Source organism: Ruditapes philippinarum, unplaced genomic scaffold (assembly GCF_026571515.1).
Source record: "Ruditapes philippinarum isolate M1 unplaced genomic scaffold, ASM2657151v2 ctg2552_1_1_1_1, whole genome shotgun sequence".
Taxonomy (NCBI): Eukaryota; Metazoa; Mollusca; class Bivalvia; order Venerida; family Veneridae; genus Ruditapes; species Ruditapes philippinarum.
This window is the reverse complement of record NW_026865226.1, coordinates 247,731-254,785: the sequence shown is the minus strand read 5'-3', so window position 1 is coordinate 254,785 and position 7,055 is coordinate 247,731.

The window sequence follows — 7,055 nt, the reverse complement described above, 5'->3', positions numbered from 1 at the left end:
GACTAGTTTCTTAATAATAAACGAAATTAATGCTTCATTAACAGAATTTTCTAGGAGACTAATGATTTAATATTATACTTATTATTTGCATGTTGTAATTATTTCTTTACACAACAAAGCAAGGTTTTTTAAAAATGTGATTTGTTTTTACTATTCATATATAAGATCTTCAAATTTCAATGCATTAGGATATCTATATCTATATAATACGGTTTAATAAAAGTACGTCTACTATTTACAAAATGTGAATTATTCGTCACCCAGTTGGTTAAACTCACATAAAGTACATATACGTAAGTTTCTCTCTATATTTAGGAATCTATCTTTCTCAATTGTCATATTATGATTCATACATCTAAATTTTAACAAAGCTGAAGACAGTTGCCTAGGAAGTATGTTAAAATAATCTTCTAATACAAACTCTGATTTATATAAACGGTAGTTTAAACATTTGCTTAAGATTGGACATCATTGTTCCAAGTTTGGGTGAACTGATCTAAAAGTTTGGACTTAACAAGCCTTTTGAAATTAATCGGACTAGCTACAGATTGACTTAACCAATAATTTTATGAACCAAATTCGTCCAAGGTGTCATTAACAAAAGAAAATATGATAAACAAGATCAACAAGGAAAGGCGGCGTTCAATGAACGCAACCCCAACACGACCCAGCGGAGCCAAGGCGGACCCTAAACAAAAACAGGACAGTGCACAAGGCAGAGCACGGACAGGCTACTTACGCCCACGGTTATTCAGTTGTATATCTAACAAGTACAGAGTATGCAGTATTATATAAAATATTACAAACCATTCAAAAGCTTACATCTGTAGTTTATAATTATTCTTTTTATTTGCAAAGATATCAGAGTAACTCCATGTTCACCATATAACATACAATTGTGAGTACTTTGCATGAGGTTAAGTACAATTTTGTAAAACTTAAGCTGAAACTGATCAATACACTTTAGATTTTCTATTCCCCAAACTTCAGAGCTATAACAAAGATTATATCAAACAAGTGGATCTGTAGATCTACATATAGTAACACTTTTCTAGCTTTTTTTATCAGAGAGAACATAGCTTTCTTCGCTTGATCTGTAAGACGTTTTCTACATGTAGTTTTAGCAAATTTACTATTTTCCATAAATTGAATACCTAGATAAGAAAAATCATGTACTTATTCTCATTATCAAAAGAAAATTAAGGTACATCTTCAATACGATTTCTGCACCTAGAAAATACTGCAACCTTTGTTTTTGCAGAGTTCCAAACATTACAATATTCTAGCATAGCATTTAATGTAGTCTGAATCTCATCTGCTCATTACTTTAATAAGCTTTTCACGTCATTAGTAAGTGTATATAGACCAGCAGATTTGTCTGACACAATATATAGAGAACACCACGTGTGAATGATTTTCACCTTGTCTTACGCCAGCATTACTTGCAAAAAAAAAATAATGAAAACTAGCTTATACACATGACTTTGCTTTATCATACATATTATGTAAAACTTTCAACCAGTTCCCACTTATATTATTCTTGAGCCGTTTCTGCTTTAAGGCAATTCTATCAACAGATTCAGACGAGAATACGGAACACAACAGTATAATTTTTTACCCCCTGATTTTCGAAGAGAATACTCGTATATGATCTATATTGTGCGCACTTCTTTCTGAAACTAGCTTGGTCTTCACAAAATATATCATATGACTAGAAGGTTATTTTATCAGAACAGAACAGAAGGTTTATTTAGTCGTATGCATGGTACAGCATATAGACATATACAAAAATATATACATACATGTACATGGCAATAATATTCTTATATAAATACACATTTTATCATATCATATTTACGAGAGTGTTGTATTTTAAACACGGTTAAGTAACTCTTGCCGTTTGTTAAATGCCTTTAACAAATATAATGCGATGTTATGAAGTAAACGTTTGTTCTCTGTTTTCATAAGTTCAACAAATTTCATCATACTAGGTCTCTGCCTATAATATTTTGGAATAAATTTCATACGTATATCTTTAAATATGTTACATTCCAGTACACAATGAAATTCATCCTCAATTGTTAGCTTATCACACAATTCACATAGTCTATTTTGTCTCTCAATATTCCTGTGTCTTCCATATTCGATATTAAGACAATGCGACGACATTCTTATTTTTGATATTATTTGTCTATGTTTGAAATTATTTATTTTCATAAGATACACAGATAACTCTAGACCCTCTTTCAATTCTCTAAACAAAGTCAAACTTGGGCTATTATCCATTCGAATTCTACATTCTGTAATAAAATTGTCAATCAGTCTAGTTTTCAGTACGTGTAAAAATACATTCATATTAACAGATGTTGGAAATAGCCAAACTTCAGCTAACCCTAATTGAGTCAGTAACATTTTAACATTATATAACCAATTTTTTTCACCATTTTCACAATCAAACAACAGTTTCTTATATATGTTCTCTAAAATACAATTTTCACTTTTTACTATTTTCAACCAGTATTTTACAATACGCATTTTCCAGTTTACATGCAATGGAAATCGGCCTGTTTCAACATAAACAGCAGCATTACAAGTTGACATTTTAACATTTAACAGTCTCTTTAGGAATTTTCTATGAAGTCTCTCAAGACATTCTGCATTATTAAATCCCCATATCTCACATGAATAACATAATATAGATGTCACATATGCGTCAAATAAATTGAGTTTAATTTTCACCGGTATTTCCATACCCTTCGTTATCGTATGCAAGGAGTTTACAGCTTTCAATGCTTTGCCAGACAGTGTGTCTATACCACGTTTGAATAGTCCATTACTAGAAACTACAAATCCTAGATAATTAAAACTGTCAACAATCTCTATATCATTCCCAAAGTATGTCCAGTGTTCATTTGAATGCAATTGTCCTCTCTTTTTAAATACCACGATTTTCGTTTTGTTCGTATTTACCGTTAATTTCCAACGCCTACAATAGTCATATAATAAATCTAGATGCGATTGCAATCACTTAACAAAATACAATCATCAGCAAATAAAATAAGGTAAATGCATACGTGATCTAAGTTTACACCTGAGGAAATATTTGATTGTAAATGTATTTCTAGGTCATTAAGGAAAAATGAGAATAAAATCGGCGAAGTTATCTCCCCTTGAAAAAGTCCCATGTCACAGGAGAAGAATTCAGACAATGAGTTCATATGTTTGACACATGATTGTACTTCTTCATACATTGATCTCAATAATGTGAGCATTTTCCCATTAATTCCTTCTTTGATGAGTTTATACCATAGGCCATTTCTATAAATGCTATCATATGCTTTTTGGTAGTCTATAAAAGCTGCATATAAACGTTTGTTTTTAGTATTGTACATATTGATTAGAGACTGTAAAATGAACAAAGCATCAGTGGTGCTGTGTCCAGATCTAAAGCCAAACTGCGCATCTGTTAGACGTTCATTGTCTACTGACCACTTTTTTAGCCTTTCGTTTAACACGGTTGTAAACAGTTTACCAAAGCAACTTGTTAATGTTATTCCACGATAGTTATTTGTATCCGACGCCGGCGGCTTTTTCAATAATGGAACTATTACACCCTGTGACCATTTCTTTGGAAAATGACCGCTGTTAAGAATGTCGTTGAATAAAATTTCTAATGAATCAATTACAATATCTATCGTTTCAATAAAATACTCATTTATCATACTATCTATAGCACTACTTTTATTTCTTTTTAATTTAGAACATGCTTTCCGAATTTCTCCCTGTGTTATAGGCAAATCAATGTCTTCTAACGGTGTTCCATTCCTCATATCATTCTGGTCAAAACTCTTCAAAAAATCCTCAACTTCCGGATTGACGTCATCGCTAGCCTCAGCTAGATTTTGGAAATGCGAGTAGAACTCTTCCATAGAGATATTTTCACTTACATTTTTACTTTTAGTACGAAACATATTCCAGAATTCGCGTGGTTTTTTCCGCCTCATTTCATTCATTTCTCTAGCCCGTTTTAAATTAAACTGCCTCTTCGACTTTTTAACACAATATTTATAATCTTTTCTACATTGCTTCATATTTGTAAAATTTTCATTACTTTTTTCACATGTATATTTTTCAATAGCCTCTTTGTATGTCTGCAGTTTCCCGTTACACACATGGTCAAACCACTTATTTAATTCACGAGGTTTTCCGTTGAGAAAGTTTGATTTCTTCACAGACGGTGACGTTTTTTTTGAAATATTTTTCTGCTCTGGATACAATAAATTCCGTGTATAATTGTGTCTTTTTATCAGTCGAATAATTCGCATTTTCCACGATATCATCGAGCACATTTTTATCCGAAAAAATTTCATTCCTGAATTGTTCTCTGAACTCCGGATTCCATTTATAGTATGTATTCCGACCATTATTTGTTATGTTATTTTGATGATACACTTTTAATCCAAATGAAACAGGGGCGTGATTCGAGTAAACGGTATAATTATGTACTTTAAAATCAACAATGTATTCGAAGTTTATATAGCGGGTCAATACTAGATCAATCATGCTTTCTCCGTTATGCGTCATACACGTCATATTTCCGTTATCACCGATTGACCTTGATCTCCCGTTGACCAAACATATATTTACCGCTTTACACAGATCAAGGATCAAATCCCCGAAACGGTTATTTTTATAGTCCATTGAGCGTCTGGGACATGGGGTATCGTTTAAGATTTGATTTAAGTCTAAGTCTGTGATTGATTCATTTTCTATGAAATCACACTTCTGCCCAACTCTACTGTTTGTGTCTCCAGCTACAATTACGCGTCCACATTGTGCAAATTTTGTTATATCCTGCTCTAGTTTTTGGAATATATCAACATTATAAATATCATGAATAGGTGAATTTTCAGGCGCAATATAAACTGAAGCTATATACCAGTCATCATCCGTTTTGAAAAATTGTTTATCTAGTTTAATCCATACAAGACAATCAATTTGATTTTCTACTAATGTAATTCCATTTTGCAATGATTCCTTCACATATACAATCAATCCGCCACTCGCTCGCTTAGCTCGTAGTATCAGTAGTAAAGAGTTTAATAAAACAATTTAATATAATTATGCCCCTGTAATTATCAGGGTCATTAAACGTGTGTTAGTATAATTCTTAATGCCACATTCCCTTGATATCTTTAGAAATCATCTATAATGTCTATTAATGTCCAATCTTAAATTTTAATTATTGTATTAGGGGCATACAAAACGATGAAATAGCTTGCTTTTGGTCGAAAAAGACAAGTAATTATTTACTATTAACGTACGAAGCATGTGGCCTACATTTTTTTTGTGTCGCGTTGAAAAAGGCGACATATACACTTAACAAATCTTATAAGTGTGCATGTATAAACATCTTATAATGTGAGTCAATATTGACCGTATGATGATGAAATTTTCCACAAATACAGTTGAAAGACATGGAATGATATTCCAGTTATTTTATTCCGTAACAAACACAATTTCAACACACATGTCCATTAAATGTGATGATGCGTAAAAAGTAAATGTCACAAAATTATTACATCTGTGACTTTAATTCTAAATCAACGTATGCCTACTTTGACTTTCAAAGCACAGCAGTCTAATTTATCGTTTTGAATATGATTTTGTGGTAGATTTTAGTTTCCAGAAATCTTTTTTCGTTACTGGGCAATTGTCTGAAATTTGCAAGCCACAGGGAAGTTCAGAAAGACTGCTGTCACTAACAATATGTTCATTAACGGTCATCCCAGTGCCAATCACCACCAATATGATGAACCTCATACTAAGGTTTTAACAATGTCTAAAGAACAACATATGATTGCAGTTTCTACAGGATGTCATATAACAGATATACACGTCCAAAACGCCAAAAAATCTTTCTGAACATTTATAAACAACATCAACCTAATGGAATATTACCAAAATTTCATGCTATACTAAAATATAAAAGAAGCATTACGGGGTGAAATGAACAACCTCATAAGAAGTTTTGGTGCAGTTCCACAAACCATCGCCTACACATATGCGAAAAGTGTCCAATAGTGAATAATAAACTCCAATATTATGAAAAATATTGGTTCACATCCATAGGACAACGCTGCCAAGTTGTAATCAACAGTCACCACATGCATACAATATTAGAATAATTTTCAATGATACATTTATTTTGTGACATTTACTTATAACGCGATATCACATTTATTCGACATGTTCATCAAAGTTGTGTTTCTCATGAAATTTGATAATTGGAATATTATATCATGTCTCTCAGCTGTATTTATTGAAAATTTCAGCAGGATCTTACCAAAATTGGCACACATATGACACCATTTATACAAGCACACTTATAAGATTTGTTAAGTGTACATGTAGCTAGGGGTTTCTTTTGTCGGCTTCGTCCGTGTCGGCGCCCCCTTAAGCTTGTCCGGAGCATAACTCAGCCACTTTTAGTCAGATTGACTTCAAACTTGGAGTCAATTTCTTTAGGGATTCTGTTTTACTATATCTTGGTAATTATGATATTTTATCTTCTCTCAATGACCCAAAGTGCAGTGCACAAGACTCGTTACTCTGCACTTCTTAATTTTTGAGTTATTGCCCTTTGTTTATTTTCATACTTAATTTTTGTCCGGGCCATTTCTCCTAAACTATAAAAACTATGGATATGAAACTTCTTAGGATGATAGATCTCATTGCGATGAAGTGCAATGCACAACAACCGGTACTCCATGATTTTTGAGTTATTGCCCTTTGTAAATTTTCATACTTTTTTGTCCTGGCCATTTCACCTAAATTATAATAGCTATGGACTTGAAACTGCATAGGATGATAGATCTCATGGAGCAGATGTGCAAGGCACAAAAACGGTACTCTATACTTGATGATTTAGAGTTATTGCCCTTTGTTAATTATAATTCTTTATTTTTGTCCAGGCCAATTCTCCTACACATTTAAAGTTATTGACTTGAAACTTCATATGATGATAGATCTAATTGAGAAGAAGTGAAGAGCAC